Source organism: Mustela nigripes, chromosome 5, assembly GCF_022355385.1.
Source record: "Mustela nigripes isolate SB6536 chromosome 5, MUSNIG.SB6536, whole genome shotgun sequence".
Lineage (NCBI taxonomy): Eukaryota > Metazoa > Chordata > Mammalia > Carnivora > Mustelidae > Mustela > Mustela nigripes.
The window spans coordinates 26,530,643-26,558,188 of record NC_081561.1 but is presented as its reverse complement, the minus strand read 5'-3'; the positions used below and the strand labels follow the sequence as shown (position 1 = coordinate 26,558,188).

At 46.9% G+C, this 27,546-nt stretch overlaps 1 long non-coding RNA gene across 1 annotated transcript in view; it reads left to right on the top strand.

Annotated features, from left to right (window-relative positions):
* Positions 1-13,623: 13,623 nt before the first annotated feature.
* LOC132017732 (uncharacterized) overlaps positions 13,624-27,546 on the top strand; it is a 25,084-nt gene continuing 11,161 nt past the window's right edge. Inside the window, exons 1-2 of the long non-coding RNA XR_009404392.1 lie at positions 13,624-13,853; positions 20,475-20,582. This is a non-coding gene — a long non-coding RNA (uncharacterized LOC132017732). The remainder of the gene's footprint in view (positions 13,854-20,474; positions 20,583-27,546) is intronic.

Below are 27,546 nucleotides of genomic sequence, written 5' to 3'. Positions count from 1 at the left end.
CCGCACAGTCTGCCCCCACAGTCCCCGGTTTCTCACCGTGTCACCAGAGCAAAGCCCGTGTGCCCCACACGCCGCACCGTGGGGGACTCTGCCATCGCACAGCCTTTGCAGGGAGACCTTACTTGACTGCCCAGAAGCACACTGACAAATGACCTTACGTCGAAGGCGATGTTCTCTGAGGAAGGTCGCTGGACACTCACTGGGGACCTAGAAATGCCCACACAGGAGCTCACAAGAAAGGGCTGGGCCAGTGCCGTCCATCATGTATTTGATCATCTCGGGTGTGTGGTGTCCTGGGAGCTGTGAGGACGCGTGGCTGACACCTGCCATTGAACTCACCCGTCCAGTGTCGGGGTGTCCTCTGTCTGGCCACCCCGTAGCCCTGAGGCGGGAATCTGAAGAGGAGATGATGAAAGTGCTTGTGGGGGTTTTGCGTCACGCTGCACCAGTTCGTCTGGACAGTTTATACGGACACGTACGTATTTTATGGTGAATGCCTGCTTCCCCTCTGGAGAGTCACTGTGTGTCTGCGTGAGTGACTCCCAGGGAAACCCGGACTCCTCGGCTTGGGCAAGCCTCCTCGATGGGCAGCACGTCCCCCATGCTGTCACACGGTGCTGCCGGAGGAATTCGGTATGTGCGGTGTGACTGCTCGGGCGTCCTGGACTTCTGACGTCCTCTGGACATTACCCCGTGTGCTTGATTCCTCTGCGGATTTTATTTGGCATAGTTTTGTTTGTTACGTGCTATGGTGCATGTTATGTAATAAGCCGTAACTGCGAATACGAGTTTCCCAGCTGGCCATCCAGGCTGGGCTGTGATGGCTTTGTCCCCATCTATCAGGGCGTCTATCCCTGGGACGTCCCTGGAGGAAAGGGCCCAGTAAAACGAGCCTGTCCCTGGGCAGCTAGCTGGGGTCTCTCAGGAGCGATGCTGTACTGGGAGCTAGGAACTGACCTTCAGGCTGAGCGCTGACCGAGAGCGGAGGTCTGTTTCTGTTGAGGCCACCAGCTTTGGCTACTTTGCATATGGGCCCATTGATGAAGCAGCAGTGGGTCGCGTAATGCATGCTCAGGGGTGCCTCCCAGATTTTCCCGCCGTCAGGACCAAGTACAATTCCCCCAGTGGCTGAGAGTCTTGGGGACGCTACCTCCAAAGACTGTCCTTTGCCTTAGACCGTTGTCTTGTTCAAGGTTATGCGCCCGTCCCCGTGGCTGCCCACATGCCCTCTAGTCAATAAGGGGTTATAAAGACCTGAGCTCTTTGCTCTTTGGGGAGATGCTGCAGGGACATCTCAGCTCCCAGCTCCTCACAGGACGGCCTGAGGCCTCTGCTGTGACTGTGTCACGTCAGCTTCTGCTTCTGCCCTCCTTCGGCCTCCCCTCCCTGCCGGAGTTGATGGGAGAGCACTCCCTACCACTCCCTTCACACTGCTCTCTGTTTCAGAGTCGCCTCTCAGGGAACCGTCTGTGACAGGGGCTACCAGCTCTGCGGTCTGAGAAGTAGGTTCTCAACTATGGGTTTTGAAGCCGCATTCACCCAGGCTGGCTGTGTTTATTACTAGTGTTGGGCGGGGCACTCGAGGCCCCTGGCATAGGTGGGAGCGTGGTGTTCCAACTTCCCCTAGTCGGTGAAAGGAAGTGCACTGTGCACACAGTGCGCGAGCTGACTGAGGGATACTGGAAAAAGAGAACTAGAAAAATGCAGTGGGATGGGCCGCCTCTGAGGGCAGCCGCCGAAGCGGGAGGAGGTCAGCGCTGACGGTAATCGGTAATCGTCAGTGCTAGAGGCTACGTGTGAAAGCCCCATGACCCAGCTCCTTGCAGTGTCCACGGCGCTCTCACCTCCTGCAGTCAGGGCTACAGGAGGCTGAGGACCAGGCCCAGCAGTAATTCTCAGGCAAGCAGAGCCCCAGAGAAGGGGGAGTTCTCAGCACTAACGGGTCAGTTATGCCCACCTTGGGGACTTGTTTGGGAAAGAATAGAATTTTGATGCATGGGATGGGGAATATGTGGGTAAATGCAGTAAAAATTCTTGACAAGTCGGATTCCTTTGCATTCTCTAGGCCTGGAGAAGTGGCCCACTCTCCCTTGTGTGGACTTCCTCAGTAGCAGATTGAATGATGACCCCCCAAAGTCAGGCCCACATTCTAACACCCACAACTTGTCCTCGGCTTCCTCTTTGGGGTTGGGGGGCTTCCGATGTCCTCGGACTGACTGGTCAGCTATAGGGGACATTGAGCCTCGCCATCACGCACGCCCAGGCTGTGATGCGAAATAACGGGGTGCTTGGCTTCCCACGAAGCGTTGCTAGGACCTTACACATTCTTCTAGGGAAAAGGTGGGGCAGGCATTCTGGGGAGCAATGGATGTAGCTGTCTTGGAGTCTCAGCACAGAAGGATGCCTTTGTCTTCAGTAGTGACCGGGCTCTCCCGATTCTTCCTTTCTGCGAAAAAGTAAGGTTTGGTCCAGATAAGCGCTCAGTGTGTCGTAGGACAGCCGACCCCGCGGCCCGGTGTCCCAGCAGCCCTCCCTGCGTTGGCTCTGCGCCCTCCCACCTCGGATGCCCATTAGAGCCGGCCGGTGCCACCGTCACGGGGCCGGGCGCCAAGGGTTCACAACCTCTTCAAAACGCGGGAGTGGCGCGGGGGTGCCAGAGGGCGGGAGCCACTGCATGACGAGCGCGGCCGCCCTGCCCGAGCCCGGAGAGGCCGTCCCGCTCCCGGGGGAAGTGCCCACCTTGGTCCAGCAGGTGCCCGTGGCCAGGCAGCCGGCGGCGGGACTGGTCGGAGCGAGGTCGGAGTCGCCTGCGTCCGCGAACCGGGGCTGCGGCACCCGCGCGCCTTCTCGCCGCTTGGACACGGGCGGGCAGACAGTATTGGCGAGCATCCTCCGGCCACGAGCGCCCCGGAGAGCCCGGGCCCAGGTGAGTGTGGGCCGGGCCTGAGGGTCGGAGGGCCGGTGGGTCAGGCTCCGCCACCGACCGGGCGCGGGGACCGCGCGGAGAAGAGGGCGGGCGGGCGCAGGGCGGCGGGTGAGGTTGGGGCTCGGGTCATCCGCGTCCTAGGCCGGACCTGCCGCGGGAAACCTGACCAGCGGTCTCTGTGCAAAGTGGTGCTTGTGCCCCCGATCTCACTGAGCCCCTGCCATGGCTTCGGGGTGTGTGATCATGGTCATCCCGCTTTACTGGGCATGGTGGTGCCAGTGGGGGCTTCGTGGCTCGGTTAAGGCCCTGACCCCTCCCCCCACGCGCCAGCAGCGCCCCTGGCCTTGCTTTGGGTGAATAGAAGAGCCCAGGGCTCTAGTGCCCAATCAGCAGGCGACAGAAAAGAATATGACATCTGATGACTTCTTCAAATCAAACTGGTTTTTTTTTTTTTCAGACCAAACTCCTCAAGTTTAGTCATTCACCAAGTCGGATAAAATCAGCTTTAAATAATGCAGAGGGAAGTCCAACTTGACAATTACGATTTTTAAAAAACTGTTGAAGTTGCATGTGGTGGGGAAAGCGTGGAGGCCTGAGAGCCCAGGGAACAACCTGGACCCTGACCGGGGCCTGTTTGCCCCGCGGTTCATCCAGGGCTGGAAGGTGGCTTGTGGACAAGGACGGCCCCAGGTCCAGTCCTGGCCTCTGCCTATCCTGACCTGTGACTTTTCACAGGTCTGCAGTCCGACTGGGTTTCCTCTTGTAATAAATGGAGATCACACGTGTCTCCCAGGGATGTTGGGAGGACAGCAGTAGACAAAGGTTGTCACTGGGCACAAAGAGAAAGACTTTTTAAATCCCCTTACAAATGAGGGCAGTTCTGCAAACAACTAGGGACTAGGGATACGAATAAATAAAGACAACACTGTCCTTTTTAAGAATCTGAACCGAGACATGTAGGCAAATAAATTAATGGGATAGGATTTTGAGCCGGTGCTCTGGGAGCACAGTGTAGTGCTGAGTTGTCTGTTGGCTTTCCCCCCTTTTCAGTGAACATGTATTCACATGCAGTACCGTGAGTTTTGATAGATGTATGGTCCTATAACGATTTATCATTCCCCTCAAATTCCCGCATGAGCCTGGCCCGGGGCAAGAGTTGTTCTGTTTTCGTTCCCACTGTTTTTGTCTCTGCGAGATTCTCGTATAATTAGAATCATAAAATTTTGAGTTTGGCCTATTTTTCTTGGCATAATGCGTTTGAGATTCATTCGTGTTATTGAAGGTATCAGTCGTTTTTCTATTGCCGTGTGCTATTTCATTGTATGGCTAGAGCACGGTTTGTTCATGCTTTCCTCGGCCGAGGGGACAGACTTGCTGGAAACATTTGCAGGAATGTACTCCCCTCGCTGGACCAGTACTGGGACTGGGAGTGCTGGCTCCGGTGGTGTCTGTTTGACTTCACAAGAACCACCACACTGGGAATCCTGGGTGGCTCAGTTGGTTGAGCAGCTTCCTTCGGCTCAGGTCATGATCCCAGGGTTCTGCCTGCCTCTCACTCTGCTTGTGCTTGCTCGCTCTCTCTCCCTTTGTCTCTGAAAAATAAATAAATAAAATCTTAAAAAAAAAAAAAAAAGAACTGCCACACTGTTTTCCAGGTGGTGGTGCCATTCTGCCTTCTTTTATGTATTTATTTTTTAAGATTTTATTTATTTATTTGTCAGAGAGAAAGCACAAGCAGGGGGAGGAGCAGGCAGAGCGAGATGGAAAAGCAGGTTCCTCGCTAAACAGAGAGCCCAATGCGGGGCTCAGTCCCAGGACCCTGGGATCATGACCTGAGCTGAAGGCAGAGCCTTGACTGAGCCCCACAGGAGCCCCTCATTGACATACTGTGTGTAGTGTGTGAGAGTTCCACTAGCTCCAAATCCTCATCAGCTCTTGGTTTTGTAAGTTTTTTGTTTGTTAATGTTAGCCCTTTCAGTAGCTGTAGTGATACCTAATTGTATAGTATGTCTCATTCATATTTTCCTAGAGTCAGTGATGTTTAGCATCTTCTCATGGGGTATCTTGTCACCTGTTACATACATTTGTGTGTGTGTGTGTGTGTGTGTGTGTGCTCTTCGCTGATTTTTTTTTCTTAAACTGTTAATCATATTTCTATTGGGCTATTAAATATTCTGGATAAAATCCTTAATCAGGTGCTTGGGTGGCTCAGCCAGTTAAGTGTCTGCCTTTGGCTCAGTCATGATCTCAGGGTCCTGGTATCGAGTCCTGCATTGGGATCCCTGCTCAGTGGGGAGCCTGCTTCTCCCTCTGCCTCTGCTGCTCCCCTCTCTACTGCTCATGCTCTCTGTCACCCACTCTCTCTCAAATAAATAAATAAAATCTTTTAAAAAGTCCTGTATCAGATAAATGATTTGCAAATGTTTTCTTGCAATCTGTGCCTTGAATTTTTAATTTCTCAATCTTTAAAAGAGCAGAAGTTGTTAAACTTGATAAAGTCCAAATTATCAATTTTTTAGTGTGTGGATGGTGGTTTTGGCATCATATCTAAGTGTCTTTGCCCAGTCGAAAGACACAAAGACTCTAATCTGTTTTTTTCTAGGAGTTTAGTTATTTTAGGTTTTCCTTTAGGTCTGTGATCCCTCTTGTAATAATTTTTGTACATGATGTGAGAGATGAGTCGAGGTTTATTTTTTATATTTTGCATGTAATATCCAGTTGATCCTGCATCATTTTTTAAAAAAAGATTTTATTTATTTATTTGACAAAGAGATCACAAGCAGGCAGAGAGAGAGTGGGGGGGGGGGGGAAGCAGGCTTCCCGATGAGCAGAGAGTCCGATGTGAGGCTCCATCCCAGGACCCTGAGATCACACCCTGAGCCGAAGGCAGAGGCTTTAACCCACTGAGTCACCCAGGTGCAACATTTGTTGAAAAAATTACCCTTTTTCTACTGAGTCCTTTGTCCAGCACTGATAGTTCATACCAATGTGGGGGCCTGCTTCTAGACTCTCTTCCGTTCTGTTGCTCTGTACGCACGTTCCTTCTCTAACAGCACACTGCCTTAAATTCTGTACCCTTCGAGGGAGTCTGGAAAGCAGATAGTGTGAGTCCTCTGAGTGTTTTTTTTCCAAATTGTTTTGGCAATTATACTGTCTTTTCCTTTCCACAAAAATTTCAGAATCAGCTGTTCAATTTTTACAAAAAATCCTGTTGGAATTTTGATAGGCATTTCGTTTAATCAGTAGGTCAGTTTGGGGAGAACTGACACCTTAAGAATATTGAGTCTTGGCTCCATAAATAACAGTATACTCCACCATTTATTGAGCTGTTCTTTGATTTCTTTTATCACCTTTTTAGTTTATAGGATAGAGGTCTTATGCATACCTTCTAAGATTTATACCTTAGTATTTCATGATTTATGTTATTACTTTAAATGGTACTATTTTTATTTTTAAATGTCAATTTCCAGTTGTTTATTTATTTGTATTTATTGAAATAAAATTGATTTTCCATATTGACTCTATATCCTGAAGCCTTTACTAAACTCTTTTATTACTCTGTCCACTTCTTGTGGGATCTCTGGCATTTCCTCCGTTCCCCAGCTTGAGCAAGGTACGGTGGGCACATAACACTGTCAGTTGAACTTGTGCAGCGTGTCGGTTTGATACATGTACGTATTGCCACATGATCGCCAGCTTTGCATTAGCTGATGCCTTAATCACATCATACTGCGCTAATCACATCATACACACCTTTACCACTTTTTTGTGGTGAGAACATCAATACCTACTTTTAGTAATTTTTAAGTCTAAAGTGGAGTACTATTTACTATAATCACAATGTGTGCATTAGGAGGGATCCCCTTTCTCCGCATCCTCGCCAGCATCTGTCCTTTCCTGACTTGTTAATTTTAGCCATTCTGACTGGTGTGAGGTGGGATCTCATTGTGGTTTTGATTTTGATTTGTTTTTCTCTGATGCCGAGTGATGTCAAGCAATTTTTCAGGTGTCTGTTGGCCATGTGGATGTCTTCTTTGCAGGAATGTCTGTTCATGTCCTCTGCCCATTTCTTGATTGGATTATTTGCTCTTCAGCTGTTTGGTTTGAGAAGTTCTTAATAGATTTTGGACACCAGTCCTTTATCTGATATGTCATTTTATATGCCTGTTTTTGTGCTAGCACCGCACTGCCTTGATGATGACTGGTTTGTAATAGAGCTTGAAGTCAGACATTGTGATGCTGCCAGCTTTGGGTTTCTTTTTCAGGATTGCTTTGTTTTTTTGGGGTCTTCTATGGTTCCATACAAAATTTAAGATTGTTTTAGGATTTCAGTTTTTATCTGTATTTTCCCCTTTTACTTGCTTCGGGTTTTATTTGTTTTTCTTTTTTACCATTTCCTCAAGTGAAATCTTCGATAATTGACTAGAGGACATTCCTTGTCTAATATAAACATGCTTAAAAAAAAAAGATTTCATTTATTTATTTGTCAGAGAGAGACCGCACAAGCAGGCAGAGTGGCAGGCAGAGGCAGAGAGAGAAGCAGACTCCCCATTGAGCTAGGAGCCCAGTGCAGGACTGACTCCCAGGACCCTGGATCATGATCTGAGCTGAAGGTAGCGGCTTAAATGACTGAGCTACCCAGGCATCCTGCATATAGACATGTTTTAATTGCATTTCACAAATGTTCATATGTTATATTTTTATTTACCTTCATTTCAAAATTCTTTCTAATACCCTCTTGCTTTTCTCCTTTTCCCCACCAGTAAGTACGCATGCACATATGTATTTATTCCCCCCCTTTTTTCCCCTTTTTCTCTTGTTTTAAAATTATGTTCAGTCAGCCACTATATGGTACATCATTAGCTTTTTTTTTTCAAGATTCATCAGTTGTTGCTAACACCCAGTGCTCATCACAAGCTGTGCCCTCATGTTCTTCTTGTTAACTCATGGCTTATTTAAACGTGTTGTTTCGGGGCACCTGTTGGCACAGCTGGTTAAGTGTCCAACTCGGTTTTGGCTCAAGTCATGATGTCAGGGGCCTAAGACGGAGTCCCGTGTTGGCCTCCGTGCTCAGTGCGGGGTCTGCTTGAGATTCTCTCTCCCTTTCTGCCCCCTGCCTGTGCTCGCTCTCTCAAATACATAAATAAATCTTTTTAAAAAGTGTGTTGTTTAATTTCCAAATGTTTGGAGATTTTCCAAAATTTTTCAATTATCTATTTCTAGTTTAATTGTATTACATACTAAGAACATACTTTATACAATTTCAATTCTTTTATGTTTGTTAATGTTTGTTTTATGGTGAACAATATGGTCCCTTTGTGCAAATATTCTGTCTGCACTTGAAAAGAAGGTGCCTTCTGCTTTTGTTGGGAAGAATGTGTTGTAAATCTCACCAGGTCAAGTTTGCTGACAGGGTTTTTCAGGTCCTCTTCATCCTTACTGGCAGTCTGTCTAATTTTTCCCCCATTTTTTCAATATTTTATTTTTAAAGATTTTTATTTGTTTATTTGACAGAGAGACAGCGCGCGAGAGAGAACACAAGCAGGGGGAGCGGAAGAGGGAGAAGCAGATCCCGTTGAGCAGGGAGCCCGATGCGGGGCTCGATCCCAGGACCCTGGGATCATGACCTGAGCCAAAGGCAGATGCCTAACAACTGAGCCACCCAAGTGCCTCTTTTTTCAATTTGTGAGTGGTCGAAATGTCCAGCTTCTTTGTGGGTTTACCTGTTCTCATATCAATTCTGTGGAGTTTTTTGCTTTCTGTGCTTTGCAGCTCTGGGACACGTGTATTTGATAAGGGTCTTAGAAAATTGACTACTTTGGGACGCCTGGGTGGCTCAGTTGGTTAAGCAGCTGCCTTCGGCTCAGGTCATGATCCCAGCGTCCTGGGATCGAGTCCCACATCAGGCTCCTTGCTCGGCGGGGAGCCTGCTTCTCCCTCTGCCTCTGCCTACCATTCTGCCTGCCTGTGCTCGCTCTCTCCCCCCCCCTCTCTCTGATAAATAAATAAAATCTTTAAAAAAAAAAAAAGAAAATTGACTACTTTGTTATAATGTGATAATTGTCTTTATTTCTTGTAGTGTGTCTTGTTCTGAAGTCTAGTTTGTCTGATACTAACGTAGCTACTCCAGCTGTCTTTCGGTTAGTGCTCATATGGTACATCTTCTTCAGCACATTCAAGTGGTCATAGAGGAGGTCTTTGTAGCTCCCTAGAGTTGCATTTCTGGGTAGAGTTCAGGGTTAGTGGTAAAGTTGTTATAGTTCAAATCAGTGTTTTTCCAAGCGTTTGTTGCAATACGTTGTATCATGACATCAATTTTGTGGGTTATAACCAGCATTTAAAAGTTGACAGTCATAAGGCAGCTTATGGCACATTGGCTGGGTCTTCGGTAGGCTCTGCAGGGCCAAAAATGGCCATGTCCAGTGGTTTCTACCTGTGCTACTACAAAGGGCAAAAAGACAAGTTTGGACATGAGTTTCTGGAGTTTGAGTTTCAGCTGGATGACACTGAAAACTTGAACGTACAGTAGTCAGAATCCTACAGTCAGGGCACTGGAAAAGTCTTTAAAAGCCATCTAGTTTACTTGACATTATACTTGAGTTTTTTTTTTTAATTTTTATTTATTTATTTGACAGAGAGAGAGATCACAAGTAGGCAGAGAGGCAGGCAGAGAGAGAGAGAGAGGAGGAAGCAGGCTCCCTGCTGAGCAGAGAGCCCGACGCGGGACTCGATCCCAGGACCCCGAGATCACAACCCGAGCCGAAGGCAGAGGCTTAACCCTCTGAACCACCCAGGCGCCCCTATACTTGAGTTTTTATTTTATTTTATTTTATTTTATGTAGAGGGGCGAGGGACAAAGGGAAAGGAGAGAATCTCTAGCAGACTGTCTGCTGAGCATGGAGCCTGACTTGGGCTCAGTCTCACAACCCTGAGATCATGACCCGAGACAAAATCAAGAGTCAGATGCCCAACTGATTGAGCCACCCAGGCGGCCCATACTTGAACATTTTAAAGAATATCTCACCATGAAATGGATGTTTAAAATCTTCCAGGACCAGTAATTTTCAGAATCCCCTTTCAAACATTGTGTTCCTTCAGGCAGTGTGTATGAGACCACATGTCAAGGAACATGAACAAGACCTGCTCTGAAGAAGTGGCTCCAAGAGTGCGGTGGGGAGGGCTGTGTGCAGGAGTCGGGGAAAGCTTCCTCGAGACCGCAGCAGCGGAAGTCGTATGGGCTCCAGGAGCACCTGGCTGTGGGGTTCCCAGCTGCTCACCACGGATAAAAGGCAGAAAACTGAGTGGTGGTGAAACAAGAAAGGAATTTACTCCAGAGGCCGGCCCTGGAAAGAGAGTGGACGAGCATCTCAAAGCTTGTCTCCAAGGTACGGAAAATACTTCAAGGTTTAGCAGCTGCGAAGAGGGGTCACGGTCAGAAGGAGGCTGATGTACACAAGAGCTTGACGGAAGAGTGACAGGGTTGGCTGGCAGCAGCTTGGAGTTGGAACTGGAGATGAACACATTTCTTTTACCACAGCAAAAACAGGTTCTCTTATTGATGCAAATCAGTCAAAGCATCCTGAAGACCTTTGAATATTTTACTATTTCATGCAGGACCTGGAATGTTTAGTTTTTAGTCTTATTGGGTTACCTTTCAAGATTAAACCAGTCTAAATTGTGTGTTTTTTAAGCTGTTTTTGTAGTTAATTGAGGGATGGGTTTGTAATTTACAATATTTTTTTGTATGCTAGTAAAAATTAAATACGTAAAGAGGTTTAGTGGCTATTCTCACTTGGATCCAAGTGGTTTGGACTGTCCCTACATAAATTCTGTAAGTACAAAAAACCTTTTGTTGAGATTTTGCTCCAATAAAACATATCAAAACATGAAAAAATGATTATAATAAGAAATCAGAGTGTATTATATGTAATAAAGAATAAGTGTGGGCACCTGGGTAGCTCAGTGGGTTAAGTCTCTACCTTCGGCTCAGGTCATGATCCCAGGGTCTTGGGATCGAGCCCCACATCAGACTCTCTGCTCATCGGGGAGCCTGCTTCCCCTACCCCGCCTGCCTCTCTGCCTGCTTGTGATCTCTCTCTCTCAAATAAATAAAACCTTAAAAAAAAGAATAAATGTATTTACCAAAATTTACATTTGTGTGTGTGTGTGTGTCTGTGTGTGTGTTTATGTGCGCGTACATATGCAAGTATTTTAAATTGGGATGTGAATACATTTCTTATGTTTCCTTTTTTTTTAAGTTTGTTTTTTTTTTTTTATTTATTTGACAGAGAGAGAGATGACAAGCAGGCAGAGAGGCAGGCAGAGAGAGAGGAGGAAGCAGGCTCCTTGCTGAGCAGAGAGCCCGATGTGGCCAGCCTAGTGGAAAACATCCGGAGGATGAAGACAGATGGCGAGAGACCCACCTGGAGAGGACAGACCACTTGAGAAAAATGCAGAGAAGATATGTGGGCTATGTTTGGAGAAGTTCCATTATTACTGCAAGGGTGACCAGCAAATACTGTGTGTGATGGGCCAGGAGGCCCGGGAGCACAGGCCTCATACTGCTGTCCTCTTGAAGAAGGCTGCGCAGCCTTATCGGGTAAGAAGTCTGCTGGGCCCTAACTTCATTCTCATGGCCAAAAAAATTCTACTATGGTGCCTTCAGGGCAAGGTCCAAATTCTTTTTTTTTTAGGAAAACATTATATTGAAGTATGATTGACACGTGAAAACCTGTGCATAGTTCATGTAGACATCTCACTGAGTCTGGAGATCAGTGTACACCTGTGAAACCGTCACTGTCTTCAGTGACACTTATCCCTGGCCTCGGGGAGTTTCTTCCCACCCTCTTTATTATTATCATTGTGTGTGTATGTGCATAGTAAGAATACTTAATATAAGGTAAGATTAATCCTCTTAGCAAATTTTTTTTTTTTAGATTTTATTTATTTATTTGACAGACAGAGATCATAGATAGGCAGAGAGGTAGGCAGAGAGAGAGGAGGAAGCAGGCTCCCTGATGAGCAGAGAGCCCGATGCAGGACTCGATCCCAGGACCCTGAGCTCATGACCTGAGCCGAAGGCAGCGGCTTAACCCACTGAGCCACCCAGATGCCCCCCTCTTAGCAAATTTTAAGTATACAATACTGTATTATTAGCTGTAAGTACTTTGCTGTAGAGATATCTCCAGACTGAAACTGAATCCGTTGACCGCTGTGTCCCTGTTCCCTCCCTCCAGCCCCTGGCAACCTCCGTTCCCATCTTGGCTTCTGAGTTTGACTATTTCCACTTACAAGTAAGATCACACAGTATTTGTCGTTTGGTGTCTGGCTATTTTCGCCTAGCATGATGTCCTCCAGCATTTCCTTCTTTTGTGAGGCTGAGGAATGTTCCATTGTTTGCAAATACCACATTTTCTTTATCTATTCATCGGTTGATGGACAGTTGGATAATGCTGCAACGAACACAGGAGTACAGGCGTCATTTAATTCCTTTGGATAAACATTTAGAAGCTGGATTGCTGGATCATTTGGTAATTCTGCTTTTAACTGTTTAAGGCGCGTCCACAGTGTTTTCCATGATGGCCACATTAGGCAACATGTCCACCAGGAATGCAGCAGGGCTCCCTTTTCTTCACATGGTCCTCAAGACTTGTTATCTTCTGTTTCTTTTTTAAGAAAGTAGCTGTCCTAACAAGTGTTAGGTGAAAGTTCTTGGTAAAGCACTGCCCTTTGAAGTTTGGTAGTAGAACTGGTTTGTTCCCATATCTTTCTATAATAGTCAGTCTGTCCTGTTGCCCTGACTGTCTGTCTTCTGAGGCATTTGGAACAGGCCTCCACTAGCCGTACAGGACACCAGCACTCTCGACAGCCCCTGACGTCAGCTTCAACTGGTGTGTGTTCTAGCACATGACTGTCGAAATAGTTCTGATGGTATTTTGTCCTGTATGGATTTCATTCGGAGCTTAATCTCAGGGAAGATATTATTTCCCCTGAGGTGCTAGTATGTTTCCTTCCGTCTGCTAACAAAGAATTAAGCAATTAATGGTTTCTCTTTTCTCCTTGACGGACAGGATTCTTAAAACCAACTTTGTCATTTCTTTCAATTTGGGGTTATTATATACGCTTTCCTTCACTTTCAGTTTTGAGCTTCTCTTTTATTTCTAGGTTATTAATTCATTAAAATGTAAATTGTCGATAATTTTGATGGAGACTGTAAGTAAGAACCACACGGTATGTTTCATTATTAATGATAATAAACTTGTATCTCAAGCCTAAGCAATCGTTCTAACTAGCATAGCATTCGCTTTGTTTCTTCTTTGTTAACTAGATCGGAAACTGTTACACATGACTGTTACTGTGCTACCGGTTTTACTCTGGAATCACTTTGAATCTCTCTTTTGTTAGGAGGGCATTTTCCTGTTCACCTTGACCATATCCGTGTTAATTCCACGGGGTAAAATTTTAAAGCATCTGAAGATTCTGAAGGGAGACAGGGATAGGACTGAGGAATTTCAGTCTTCGGGAGAAGATGGGCTTGAGGCCCTGCTGGCGAGCAAAGTCTCTGGGACACCTGTGGGTGGCGGGCATCGGGGAGTGGGGAGGAGGGTGACCCAGGGATCACTGCCCCCCAGAAGATCTCCCGCACGAGCCTCTCAGGAGAAGCCCCTTTCTCTTTCTGCTTTTTCTGCAGACGCAATTGCAGAGCCACAGCAGGACACTGCGTCAGTGTTTGAACCGGGGCAGCAGTTCTTGAGCCAGAGAGAGAGAGCGCGCAGGGCCTGCTGGAGCCGCTGGAAGGGATTGCGCAGGAGCGGGCGAAGGCAGGCGCGGCCCGGTCAGCAAGGACTCTGAGCAAGTGCTCCGACTTGGAGCCCTGATTTCTGAGTCGGAAGAAAAGCCTCAGCAGCCGGCAGTAGAGCTTCTGCAGGTGAGGAACCAACTCGACTTGGTGTGGCTCGTCTTGCCCTAAGCTGCAGTGCGGGCCCCCCATCGGCATGAGACTTGGACCAGGAGTCAAGAGAGAAAAGTTGTGGGGCGCCCGGGGGGCTCAGTCGGTTGAGTGTGTGCCTTCTGCTCAGGTCATGATTCTAGGGTCCTGGGACCGAGCTCCGAGTCAGGCTCCCTGCTCCGCGGGGAGCTTGCTTCTCCCTCTGCCTCCTTGATCAAGCTCTGCCTGCTTGATCTCTCTCTCTGACAAATATAATCTTTTTAAAAAAGAGAGAGAAAAAAGTTTTATTCTCATTTATTGAAGTCACTGATAAGCCTTAGTCAGCCAGCCAGTAGGATTTAGGTCCCAAATTGCAGTGGGCAGGGGGTAGGAATATGCAGTCTGTACAATGAGGTAGTGAAATGTATGCATTTGTAATGACAACAAATAATCAAATGTTAAGTCTTGTGATCCGACTGGAGGCCACGGGAATTCTGGAAAGGACCAGGATGTGGTGAGGGAAGGCTTCATGGAAGAAGAGGTCCTTAGTGTTGGCCTTGAAAAAGCAAAGACTTGGAGCTAACCACGGTGAGGGGCTTGCGCGAGCTGGTGATGACCGGTGGCGCAGGCTGTGCGGAGGACAGAAAGGGACAGGCACCCCGACCCCGGGGCGGACACGACGGGGAGGACGAGACCAGTGGGGTGGGGCCAGCCGAGCGTAGGACTTCTGGGCCAGGCTGAGCCCCCGGAGGGCCTGGGAATAGAGCAGGGAGGGTTGCCCGCGTGCAGTAGCCTGGGACTCGGATGGAGGAAGGAGAGGCGGCGTGTGCAGAGAGGCAGATGCCCTCTGTGGAGCAGCGCAGTCCGGGTCCGCCGCGCTGGGTCGCGGCCTGGTGTTGCTGCGCACCCAGCCCCGATGTCCACAGCAGGGAATGGTGGCAGCTCCGGGGTCCTACTGTCCATGACCCTGTTTTCTCTTCTCCCCAGCACCCCAGTGACACAGTGAGCAGGGAAGTGCTGCCTGACTTTTTTTTTTTTTTTTTTTCTTAACTACTTAAGTGGCTCTTTGTTTTCTTTTTCCAAAATTACTAAAATCTGATGAGGGCTGGAAAGAAGATTGTTCCAAGAGAGGTTCTTGGACTCGAGTAAGCCGAAAGGCCTTCCATGGAATGGCGGGGATTTCTATAAAGTTCACTGTCGTGTAACTTGTGTTAGGACGGTAGCTCTATCCTTTTAACTCTCAGTCTTTATGCGTTATTTTTATTTGCTTTATTATTATTTTTAGTATAATCATGAAAAAGATGTTATTTGAAAGATGCATCACACACAGTGTCGGTTCAAGCCATGAAGTGTACGCCCTTTCCCATATGCTTCTCTACTAACTACAAACACTTGAATCTTTTTCTGCCTGCCTGTTTTATAGTTTTTATCTGAATTTGAGTTAGTTAACTTACAGTGTAGTATTAGTTTCAGGAGTATAATATGGTGACTCAGTAACATTGCAGAATACAAAATCAAGCTAGAGAAATCTATTACATTTATATACACCAATAAGGAAGCAGCATAAAGAGAAATCAAGGACCCTATCTATTTATAATGGCACCAATAACCATAAGATACCTATTTTTTATATGTCTCTTTATAAGAAACATAAAGTTTCTATTTTCAAAAAAATTCACTCTTTTTTTTTTCCTTAAGAGAGAGAGAACAAGCTGGGGGAGGGGGAGAGGGCAGGAGAGGGTCTCAAGCAGACTTTCTGCTGAGCTCAGAGCTGATACCAGGATTGATCTCAACACCATGAGCTCAGGACCTGAGCCGAAACCAGTGTCGGATGCTTAACTAACTGAGCCACCCAGGCAATCCTTCCTTTTTTTTTTCTTCCCTCTCTATTTTTAATTGGAAAATTTAGTATTTATGTATTCTGGAAAGTCATCATTTTTTTATTACATTTTCAAAAGCATTTGCATAGTTGGTCAAAATAATGTTCTTAAATTTAATTTCCTTTTTATCTCTGAATATTTTTCATTTCTTATTTGGTGTATTTCTGCTTTTGTCTCCTCTACTTACCTGTCTTTTTCCCCCTAAATTTAATGTTTTGTTTTTTTTTTTACTCAAAAGCAGGCTCATAGTCCTGCTTTTGATGAATACCATAATTTCCAGTGCACACTACTTTAGCGACTGTTGTTTTTGAGGTATTTTGAAATTCTGACTTTGGTTTGCTTTTTAGCATAAAATTTGTGTAGGGAAGAGAATATTTGTCAGTGGTGCTGGATTTGTTTTTCCCTAATAGTTTGTCATTCATAGTTTTAAATACTGTGATCAGACGGAGTGTTGGTCTTTCTACCTTTTGCCCTTTATCAAGGTATTCTGTGTTTACATGTTGTAAATTCTTGTGACTGTTCCAAACACTCAAATTTCCTTGGAATAGGATTTGATATATCTCCATGAGGTTTCCCTTAGTAATTTTGTTATTAAGGTGTTTTGTATTGATACATAATTTTTTGACTTCTTGAGATGTCATGAACTAAGATAGGTCAGCCCAAGATTCCTACTAGCAATCAGTTCTTACCCATTTTTTATTCTGATAGTTTAGCTTTTCTACACTTTGATGCTTTTTCTCCCTGTGGGATGTTTAATGGCAGTTGTATCTCAGTTGTGGATTATAATACTCTCAGTAACATAAATATTTTCTGTTGTCTTATTTAATAGCTTTCTGCCTTAAATTCAGTCCTTTCTGATAATAAGATTAAGAATTCAGATTTCTTTGATTTTGTATTTAGCTTAGGTATCTCTGCTCAGCTAAATTTAAAGCTCAGCTATACATATATATATTATACAAATGTATACATAAGTATATCTATATGATTTAAAGCTTTTAATTTTTATTTTTGATTTCTTTTTTTAACTTACTTTATTTAAATTCAATTAGTTAATATATAGTGTACCATTAGTTTTAGATGTAGAGTTCAGTAATTCATTAACTGCATAAAATACCCAGTGTTGGGGCACCTGGGTGGCTCAGTTGGTTAAGCATCTGCCTGCGGCTCAGGTCATGACCCTAGGATCCCCAGCCCCACGTCAGGATCCCTGCCCAGTGGGGAGCCTGCTACTCCCTCTCCGTCTGCCTGCTGCTCCCCTGCTTATGCTTTCTCTCTGTCAAATAAATAAATAAATAAATAAATAAATCCTAGAAAAAAATACCCTGTGCTCATCACATCCCATGCCATCTTTAATACCCATCACCCCGTTACCCCCGCCCCCAACCTCCCCTCCAGCAACCCTTAGTTTGTTTCCTGCAGTTCTTACGGTTTGTCTCCCTCTCTGATTTCATCTTACTTTATTTATCCCTCCCTTATCCTATGATTATCTGCTTTGTTTCTTAAATTCTACATATGAGTGAGTCCATATGATAATTATCTTTCTCTGATTGACTTATTTTGCTCAACACAATACCCTTCAGTTCTATCCATGTTGATGTAAATGGCAAGATTTCATCCTTTGATGGCTGAGTAATATTCCATTGTATGTATGGACCACATCTTTATCCATCATTTGTGGATGGACATCTCAGTTCTTTTCATAGTCTGGCTATTGTGGATACTGGGATAAACATTGGAGTGCCCCTTCAGATCACTACATTTGTATCTTTGGGATAAATACCTAGTAGCACAATCACTGGGTCATAGGGTAGCTCTATTTTTAATGTCTTGAAGAACCTCCGTACTGTTTTCCAGGGTGGCTGCACCAGCTTACATTCTGACCAGCAGTGTAAGAGGTTCCCCTTATCTGTATCCTCACCAACATTTGTTTTTCCTCTTGTCAGTTTTAGCCATTCTGACTGGTGTGAGGTGGTATTTCATGGCAGTTTTGATTTGTATTTCCCCCATGCCAAGTGATGTGGAAGGAACATTTTTCTCATGTGTCTGTTGGTCATTTATATGTCTTCTTTGGAGAAATGTCTGTTCATGTCTCTTGCCCCACCCCCCATTTAAAAAAAAGATTTTATCTATTTATTTGATAGACAGAGATCACAAGTAGGCAGAGAGGCAGGCAGAGAGAGAGGAAGGGAAGCAGGCTCCCCGCTGAGCAGATACCCCCCCCCCCCCGCCAATGTGGGGCTCAATCCTGGGATCAAACCCCGCATCGGGCTGCCTGCTCAGCAGGATCATGACCTGAGCTGAAGCCAGGGGCTTAACCCATTGAGCCACCCAGGTGCCCCTTCTTGCCCCTTTCTTGACTGGATTCTTTGTTTTTGGGTGTTGAGTTTGAGAAGTTATTTACTGATCTTGGATACTAGCCCTTTATCTGATATGTCATTTGCAAATATCTTCTCCCATTCTATATGCTGCCTTTAGTTTTGTTGACTGTTTCTTTTGCTGTGTAGAAGCTTTTTATCTTGAGGAAGTCCCAATAGTTTATTTTTGTCTTTGTTTCTCTTGTTTTTAGAGACATGTCTAGCAAGAAGATGCTGTGACTGAGGTCAGAGAGGTTGCTGCCTGTGTTCTTCTCTAGGATTTTGATGGATTCCTGTCTCACATTGAGGTCTTTCATCCATTTTGAGATTATCTTTGTGTATGGTATAAGTGAATGGTCCACTTTCACTCCTCTATATAATTTTCCCAGCACCATTTGTTGAAGAAATGGTCTTTTTTTCCATTGGATATTCTTTCCTGGTTTGCCAAAGATTAGTTGACCATAGAGCTGAGTGTCCATTTCTGGGTTCTCTGGGTTCTGTCTGTTCCATTGATCTATGTGTTTGTTTTTGTGTCACTACCATATTGTCTTGATGATTACAGTTTTGTAATATAGTTTGAATTTTGGCATTGTGATGCCATCAGCTTTTTTTTTTTTCAACATTCCTTTGGCTATTTGGGTTTTTTTCTGGTTCCGTACAATTTTTAGGATTATTTTGTTCCAGCTTTGAGAAAAATGTTGATGGTATTGTGATAAGGATTGCATTGAATGTGTGGATTGCTCTAGGTAGCATAGACATTTTAACAATGTTTATTCTTCTAATCCATGAGCATGGAATCTTTTTCCATTTCTTTGTGTCTACTTCAATTTTTTTCATGAGTGTTCTGTAGTTTTCAGAATGCAGACCCTTTACCTCTTTGTTTAGATTTATTCCTAGTTATCTTGTGGTTTTTGGTGCAATTGTAAATGGGATCGATTCCTTAGTTTCTCTCTCTTCTGCCTCATTGTTAGTGCATAGAAATGCAAGTGGCTTCTGTGCATTCATTTTATTTATTGCCACACTGCTGAATTCCTGTTGGGGTGGAGTCTTTTGGATTTTCCACATAAAGTCTGATGTCATCTGTGAAGAGTGAAAGTTTGAAGATTTTATTTATTTATTTGACAGAGAGAGATCACAAGCAGGCAGAGAGGCAGGCAGAGAGAGAGGAGGAAGCAGGCTCCCCACTGAGCAGAGAGCCCGATGCGGGGCTCGATCCCAGGACCCTGAGATCATGACCTGAGCTGAAGGCAGTGCTTTAACCCACTGAGCCACCCAGGGGCTCCACTTTTTCTGTTTCTTGAGAAATGCTTGTATTGTTATATATTGCCTTTTAGGACCACCTCTGCTACATCCCAAAGGTTCTGAACAGTTGTGTTTTCATTTTCATGTGTTTGCATGAATTTTAAAAAATTCTTCTGTAATTTCCTGGTTGACCCAATCATTCTTTAGCAGGGTGCTCTAAAGTGTTTGAGGGAACAAGCAGGTGTTTGAGTTCCTTCCAAATTACCTTTTGTGATTGAGTTCAAGTTTGAACTCACTGTTGTCTGAGAATATGTGGGGAATAATTCCAATATTTTGGTACCAGTAGAGACCAGATTTGTTACCCAGTATGTGATCTATTCTGGAATATGTTCCATGTGCACTTGAGAGGAATGTATATTCCATTGCTATGGAATGGAATGGAATGTTCTGATTGTATCTGTGATGTCCATCAGGTCCAGTGTGTCATTCAAAGTCCTTTCTTTCTTGTTGATCTTCGGCTTAGTCGATCTGTCCATTGTTGTGACTGGGATGTTAAAATCCCCTACTATAATTGTATTATTATCAATGTGTTTCTTTAATTTTGCTATTAAGTGGTTTATATAATTGGCTGCTCCCAAGCTAGGAGCATATTTACAATTGTCAACTCTTGTTGGATAGATAGATATAATCTATCTTGTTGGATAGATTATAGTTTCCCTCTTCATCTCTTATAGTCTTTGGTTTAAAATCTGACAAATTTAAAGGCTTCTTTAAAATTAAAATTTAAAGTTATATTTAAATTTTAATTTATTTGATGTATATCCTCAGGTAATTTCTTGAGAAGTTGAACTATTAGTAGCATGTTTCAGTGAACCTCCAAGGTGGAAAATGATTTTCTTCTTTTAACACCACATAAAATTGACATATTGTTGGGTAGAGAGCACTTGGATCACCACCCTTTCTTCAGAATTATGTGCATTTTACTCTTCAGTGCTTATGTGGAGCTGGATGCCTGGATGTGTGTCTTGCTCCCCACCCTGTGTGCCTTGTTGGTGTGTGTGTGTGTGTGTGTGTGTGTGTGTGTGCTGATGTGTTCAATCCTGCTCTTCTTTCAGGAGCTCCTTCTGTGCCTCTATTTTCTCCAGGTGCCCCCCGGAAGAAGTTCTGGCCTATCAGTGCTGCAATCAAAAAGCGGGCAGAAGAGTTTGCGGATAAACTTCGTTCTTTAGAGAAAGGAATCAGAGGATTCAATGGTAAAGGAATGGGTGAAGGGTGGGCTCTGGGCCCAGAAAACCCCCTTTCTTTCTCTGTAATGTTTCCTTAGGGTTTGGCTCTGGCCTTGGGTTCTCATGGCTGCCTGCTTCTATGGAGGACATTCACAGTGGGCAGGGACATTGGGGAAGGAGAGTCAGTCAGTGCAAATCAGGGAGTCTGTCCACACAGCAGTCTAAGGATGTTACCTGGACTAAGGTAGAGTCCAAGTAGGTCCCAGAGCTGATGAAAAGGTATTTTGTGTCTAGAAGTGAGGTAAAATATTGGGAAGCTCTGGGTAACACGGATACATGGTTAAACATTAGAGACATTGTGCTGAGTTAAAGAGGACTGTCACAAAATGCCAAATATGGTATGATTCTGCTTAGAGGAATGATCTAAAGCAACCAATTCCATCGGAAAAGAAAGTAGAAGGTCGGTGGCCAGTGGTTAGAAGGAGGGGGAACAGGGGTTGTGGTTTCATGATTACAGACTTTCGGTTTTGCAGGATAAAACCATTGTGAAAATTGGTTGTACAACAGTGTAGATATACATAGCCCTACTGAACCATGCGCCTAACATCTAAAGAGTAAATTTTATGTTATGTGTCTTTAATCATACTTAAAAATAAAAGAATAAAAAATACTGGGATAATTAAATAAGATTATTACTTTGAGAATTAATCTCAAAGAAGTGTCTGTGCAAGTGGAGAGAAGCGGTGTGACTTAGGACTAGAAGTTGAAGATGTGGTGAAAGCCCAGAGAATGTGCTCGAAGGCTCCATAAGGAAGCACTGGGTGTGAACAGCAGATGGGTCCAGCAGTAGATTAGGCACCTCGGTGTGTCTCCTGCATTGACTTCTTGGTGTGGTTTGGGCTTTCATCATGCCCAGCCACCTTTTCAAATAGTGTTGACCGACAGTAAGAGCATCGGAGCTGGAAGACGTGTCAGGACTGCTTACTGCCCTTTACTTCTTCCTTTCTAGAAAACTGCAGAGGGATCTGGAGTATAAGACCAGTGAGTGTCTGGAGGGGACAGTGGCTGATGTTCACCTTAGAGTAAACTCTGCTACCCTGAATTACAGCTCGCCTGTGCGGCATCCCTCATGGATCAGCTCCTTCAACAGGAAGGTCTTTGCGGTGGCTAATGTAACCACATTCTTTATCCTGAGATCTCAGAGTTCAAAACCGCAAAACTTTCCCCAAAGTTTCTTGACCATAATGATAACAGCTCCTCTCTTCTTTCCTCCTGAGTCTTATTGTGATGCTCATGCTCTCGAATTCTCTCCCTGGCCTTTCTTCACCCTCTGCATAGTATGAGCACTGGGTCCAGTGCAATCTGTATCCTGGTCCCTGAAAGGAATCTCCCATCATGGTCAGAAGGCCCCAGAACCTAAGGGAACAATCTCCCTTGATATCTTACGATGCCATCTCTCTATCCCCTTGACCCCACAGTGGGGATCATCCTGAATTCGCAGACAGCCGATGGTTTCCTCTCAGTGTCCCTGAATGGGAAGAGGATGATACCCACTGGCTTGCGGATGAACAAATACCAGCATGGTCCGAGATTTGACCCTGAGCCTGGGGTGCTGGGCAGTAAGGCCTTCACATGGGGCAAAGCGTACCGGGAAGTGAAAGTGGACAGGATATGGTGGGACGCAGAGGAGAAGCAGCAGCAACGAAGTACTGGGGTGCAGCCAGGGGCGTGTTGGGCACTAGCAGTCTTGGTGGATTAACGGGCACTACCGATGGTTACGGTTCCACTGGATATAGAAACGAGAGTGAAGAGTTGGAGGAGGAGTGGCCACAAGAAAATGAAATATGGCCAACATTCTACCTGGTGGAAGTGGCAAGAGAGTCAGTGGTGAGAAGAGGATTTCTCAGCGTCAGCCCCGAGGAATGATTCTGGACCCTGCAGCTGTCTTCAGCTGGCATGTACACAGACACTAGCCCCGAGCCCTTCCAGATTCTGTCCTACTGTCCAAGGCAGATTGGAGCTGCTCCGGATTATGATGGTGGGAAAGTAACCTTTTCCAGTGCTGGGACTTGGGAGTTTATCTATGAATTCTCCTCTTCCTTCTGTGGGAGAATTTTCCCTTTCCTATGGCTTAAGTGCATGAGATCTAGACTTACGGTGAGACCCTGAGAGAAGGCCTCATCTGTCCCTTAGGCCTTGGTTCATTTCCAACTTTCTGCCTCAGCTAAACTGTTTGTCTGGGTTTCCAAATACCCTCACATCACGGGAGCAACACAGTGGAGGCAGGAGTCTCTTATCCTCTACTTTGCCTCTAAGAGAGGAATAACACAGGATCTGCTTTTTCTGCATGGGAAGGGTTGAAATGTCTTTTTTTTTTTTTTTAAAGATTTTATTTATTTATTTGAGAGAGAGACAGTGAGAGAGAGCATGAGCAAGGAGAAAGTCAGAGGGAGAAGCAGACTCCCTGTGGAGCTGGGAGCCCGATGCGGGACTCGATCCCGGGACTCCGGGATCATGACCTGAGCCGAAGGCAGTCGTCCAACCAACTGAGCCACCCAGGGGTCCCAGGGTTGAAATGTCTTTAAAGGACTTATTAAATATGTGCTATTGCTAATCTTTTTCTTCTGTTGCCTTTGATTTGATCCTTCATCTGCTCCTGAGATGAAGGTATGAGAAGGAGTGACTGTGTCACAGGTTTGCAGCCTTTGCCACTAATAATAGTTGGTTATAACATCCATATTAGTTCTAACAGTAAATATTTTTATGCGATTCATGCCTGATTAATAGTTTCCAAGGTTTGAAATATCCGGAGTGGCTACTGGCTTATCTATTTCTATGTTCTTACCTTTTTTTGCAGTAGAAAGTGGGGAGGGGGAAGCCATACGAGGTTCAGGCAGATAAAAGTCTTTGGAAGTGGGTCTTTCGAAGGAAGTCTTAGGTCAGCTGGATTTTGAGATGGTAGAAATAGATTATTAAAGTCAAATGATTAGTCTAAGCTATAAGCAGCAGAAAACAAATCTGGTTATTTTTAGAAGAAGGGTAACCTATGAACAATACTGGGGTGTGCAGAGTGCAAAGAGGGAAGGATATCTGTCTATCTACTTGCAATTTCTGGAGGTACTAAGCCAGAGTAGGGGCAAGTATGGGAGCTGCAGCCAGAGGGACGAGCGGGATAGAGGGGTCATTAGAGCTTGAGGGTTTTATCATGACTGTCCGTCTGTAAACAGAGCACACCATGCTTGACTACAGGTTAGTGTATAGTGGCAGGAAGCAGAGGAGGAAAATACAGCAACAAATACAGTTGCTGTTGCAAATGGCAGGATTTTTTTTTTAATGGTCGAGTAGTCTTCCATTGTGTGTGTGTATCTCACGTCTTCTTTGTCCATTCATCTATTGATGGACACTGGGGCTATCGTAAATAATCCTGCTATAAACATAGGGGTACATATATCTTTTCAAATTAGTGTTCTTTGGGTAAATACCCAGTAGTGGAATTACCGGATCATATGGTCATTCTATTTCTAATTTTCTGAGGAAACTCCATAGTGGCTGACTAGTTTGCATTCCCAACTGTGCATGAATATTCTGTTTTTCCCCACATCCTCACCAACTCATTACTTGTGTTTTTTATTTTAGCCATTCTGATAGATACATAGTGATATCTCATTGTGGTTTTAATTTGGATTCCCTGATGATCAATAATGTTGTGAAGCTTTTCATATGTCTGTCTTCTTTGGGAAAATGTGATTTAGACCCTCTGCCCATTTTTAATTGGATTATTTGGATTTTTGTGTGTTGAGTTATATGAATTCTTTGTGTTTTGGGTATTAATCCCTTAGTGGATATGTTCTTTGCAAATATCTTCTCCCATTCCCTAGGTTGCCTTTTTGTTTTGCTGATGGTTTCCTCTGCTGTGTGAAAGCTTTTTATTTTCATGTAAACCCAGTAGTTTAATTTTGCTTTTGTTTCCCTTGCCTCAGGAGACATATCTAGAAAGATGGTGTTATGGCTGATGTTGGAAACATTACTGCCTGTGCTCTCTTTTTGGAATTTTATGGTTTCAGGTCTCACATTTAGGTCTTTTTTTTTTTTTTTAAGATTTTATTTATTTGACTGAGAGAGAGAGATCACAAGTAGGCAGAGAGGCAGGCAGAGAGAGAGGAGGAAGCAGGCTCCCCGCTGAGCAGAGAGCCTGATGAGGGGCTCAATCCCAGGACCCTAGGATCATGACCTGAGCTGAAGGCAGAGGCTTTAACCCACTGAGCCATCCAGGCGCCCCTCACATTTAGGTCTTTAACACAGTGTGTTTATGTTGTGTATGGTGCCATAACGTGGTCCACTTTCATTCTTTGGCATGTCCAGTTTTCCCAACACCATTTGTTGAAGAGAACTTTTTACACTGTATATTCTTGCCTCCTTTGTCACAGATCAATTGACCAGAAAAGTGTGGATTTAGTTCTGGAATCTCTGTTTTGTTCGACTGACTTGCGTGTAAATTTTTGTGCTCAAACTGCTTCTCTTTAGGATAATTTTCCCTTTCAAAGGTTAATGTTAATGACATATTTATTAGATAAACAGAAAAAACGCTAGCAAGAAAAAAAGGAGCCTAGAAAAGACATTGTGTCTGGTGCTATAACCTTAGTAGCAGATCCGGGCCAGAACACAGGGCCCAGCACTCCCCTAGGAGCATCATCTGTCCTTAGGGCTTGGAGAGCAGAGCGCCTCTCAGCACCGTCCAGCAGGGACTCACTGCAGCTCCACCAAACCCATGCACTAGGTGGAACTCAGGCTCCACTCGGGGACAGTTACCTGGCGGCCCGGCTGCTGGGGAAGCCTTTGGAGCTAGAGCCCAGCTTAGACTGGCCTCTTTGGGCTGGACGAAGGCTCCCTCCTGCTGTGGGGATAGCACTCCTAGCTGACCGCTGGTCTCCCGGCTCACTCCTAAACAGGCGTGGACACTGTCAAGCTGTTGGCCTGTACATGGCGAGGGGAGGGCAGTCTTTGGGCAGCGGTGCCCTTGGGGGTGACACTGGGGGTGACACAGAGCTATGGTGGGTGCCATGCAGATTGGAAGGAAACCAAGGAGCAGCTACAACAAAATGGGGAGAATGCGGAGAATCTGGCGCCTACCCGTGTGTGTCGATTAGATTTTCGTTCCAAACAACAGTTCCCGACTTCTTCCTTTGTTCCCATAAAACAAAGGTCCTCCCTTCGATGGCCGGATTTGTGGAGGGCTTCGTCGTCCCCCGATAGTCCCGAATTGCGGTTCTGCTGTTTCCCAGCTCGTTGCTGGCGGGTGAGACCATCTTTCTTGTTAAGGTCCGCACCATTCCGTGGAAGCAGGCGTTTTGTTCGGATGTTTGGTTGAAAGAACCCGCAAGAGCTTCAGTGTTCCCGGGACACCCTCGCAGGCGTCCTCCGGGTCAGGGCCCTCGCAGGCGTCCTCCGGGTCAGGGCCCTCGCAGGCGTCCTCCGGGTCAGGGCCCTCGCAGGCGTCCTCCGGGTCTGGGCCCTCGGCAGGCGTCCTCCGGGTCCGGGCCCTCGGCAGGCGTCCTCCGGGTCACGGCCCTCGCAGGCGTCCTCCGGGTCAGGGCCCTCGCAGGCGTCCTCCGGGTCAGGGCGACGGCTCGGGACGCGGTTCAGCGCGGGTGTGTGCGGCCCCTCCGAGCCCTGGCGGGTGCCGCAGGTCGTCACGGCCACCCCGGCTCCGCCCCGGAGCCCCGGGGACTTCTCGGGGAAGGGTGGAGGCTGCGGTGCAGGGGGGCGTGTGGCCACCCTCTGAGCGCTAGACGGTCCCCGCGGGCGCTGGGCACCCGAGAGCGAGGGTCCCTGACCCCGGCCGCGCCCCCAGCCCCCCGAGGCTCACTCCCAGAAGCGCCCCACAACCAGCGCGCGCAGCCCACGGGCGGACCCCGAACACGGCCATCCCCCGGCTCGGGCCGCTGCGCCGCCAACCACGGAACCGCACACCGGCCGCCAGCGGGTCAGGTCCGGTCAGGCCCGGCTGGGCAAGAGGCCCGGCCTGGGGGTCCCGAGCCCCCCGCCCGCGCGCCGCCCGTCGTTCCTTGTCCGTTCTCCGCCCTCACGGCCCATCTGGAGCCCCATCGAGCGTCCTGGGCCTTCCGTGGCCCCTCGGCTGCTCCCCCCAGCACTCCCGGGTGCCCGTCCTTCAGCCCTCCCGGGCCTTCTCGGGAAACGCGCAGCGCGCCTGGCCGCCACCCCGCCGCGTCCGACCGTCCTCCCCTGGGCACTCGTCCTCCCTCGGCCCTCCCCGCCGCCACTCGGCCTGCTCCGCCAACCTTCGACGCTACACGAATCCTCCCTCGGCTCTCCCCGTCACCACTCGGCCCGCGCCGTCAACCCTCAGCCTGCCCAAGTCCTCCCTCGGCTCTCTCCGCCAACTCTCGCCACTTTCCGACTGTCGGGGCTCTTGGCCTCGACCCAGGGCTCTGTGGCCCCACTACTTCGAGAGGGCGGGGTCCGCTGCTGGATGGCGACCTCAGGCAGCCCCAGCATAGTCTCTGCGTTCGGCTCCCGCCGTCGGGGTGGGGCTGGGAGCGGGTAGGGGTTCCTAGGGCGGTCGGGGTCCGGAGCGGGTTGGAGGCCTCCGGTGAGCCGAGTGTTAGAGGCTGAAGACTAGGACCGGCCTCAGGGTCAAGGGTCAGGTCCGGGTCGGGTGAAGCTGGGGGTAGGGGTTAAGGGCTGGGTCGGCGCGTACCCGCCCTCTTCCCCTTCCTGCACGTGCACGTTGTTCTTCGGGATGGAGGGGACTTGCCGGGGGCCACACATGACCGCTGCTCCACCCCCATCCCGGGTCCTGGGCTCTGAGAGCCGGAGCGAGACTGTCCTCGGGACCACTGCCCCTTCCCAGTCAAGTCAGCCCCGCCGAGAGCGGAGGGTGCGGGGCCCGGGGGAGGGGGGGCCGGGGTGGGGGCGGGGGCCGGGGGAGGGGGGGCCTGGGGGGAAAGGGGGGCCGGGGGCCGGACGCCGG